At 58.6% G+C, this 804-nt stretch overlaps 1 protein-coding gene across 5 annotated transcripts in view; it reads right to left on the reverse strand.

Moving 5' to 3' along the window:
• Positions 1 to 370, reverse strand: part of LOC125028604 — an 86,809-nt gene extending 86,439 nt beyond the window's left edge. For 2 of the 5 annotated variants that reach the window (XM_047618103.1, XM_047618071.1), the window contains exon 1: positions 295 to 352. The gene's annotated coding sequence lies outside the window, so the exon portion shown is untranslated. Of the gene's footprint in view, positions 1 to 213 lie in introns of all 5 variants that reach the window. The other 3 variants (XM_047618095.1, XM_047618079.1, XM_047618087.1) reach the window with 3 other exon arrangements.
• Between the last annotated feature and the right edge of the window lie 434 nt (positions 371 to 804).

An 804-nucleotide genomic window follows, 5' to 3' on the forward strand; every position in this document is an offset into this window, starting at 1 on the left:
GTCCTCTGGGCTTGCGAGGAAGTTTGGGTCAGTTCCGCCCTTGTCTGCGACGTAGCCTTTCATCAGGCGTGTAAAGTTAGTCACTCGCAAAATACATGTGATGGAGTCATGTGCGATTGTCATTCACTGTTCCCACGTGTGAATGGCTAGATAGGACATGTGTACGTATTCAAAATAAACACAGACGTGGACACAAGAGCCAGCAGTACGTACGCGTGTCTCCCTCTCCCTCCGCCACACACATACACACCCAGGGCGCGTACACACACACTGCCCGCCTTGCCTCCCACGCACCAGCACCGCCGAGCCACGCACGGGCGGAGCTCCCACCTCTGGCCTGGGTCGCTGCCACACACCCACTGAGCCTCGTCGCCGCCTCGAACTCGCCCTCGGCCTCCCTTCGGCGGGGAGGAGCCAAGGTGAGCGCGCGGGCGGGGGCTCGAGGCCGGGTCGACGCGGCTGGGACATGCATGGCCACACACGCCCGGGGGTTGCGTGTGCGTGCGTGTGCGTGTGTGTGTGTGTGTGTGTGTGTGTGTGTGTGTGTGTGTGTGTGTGTGTGTGTGTGTGTGTGTGTGTGTGTGTGTGTGTGTGTGTGTGCGTGCGCGTGTGCGTGCGCTTGTGGGTTCGTTCGTGCGTGATCTTCCTACAGGACGGAAAAGCGGAACTACAGCAGCGACGCGAATATAATATGCATGTCCACATCCACCCGGGATTACGTGTATGTATATTAGCGTGTATGTGTCTGCGTGTGTCTCCAAGGAATGCAGAAGAGCGGGACCTCCGAGCTTATGCATGTTAGCT

The sequence above is a fragment of the Penaeus chinensis genome, chromosome 1 (assembly GCF_019202785.1).
Source record: "Penaeus chinensis breed Huanghai No. 1 chromosome 1, ASM1920278v2, whole genome shotgun sequence".
NCBI classification, from domain to species: domain Eukaryota; kingdom Metazoa; phylum Arthropoda; class Malacostraca; order Decapoda; family Penaeidae; genus Penaeus; species Penaeus chinensis.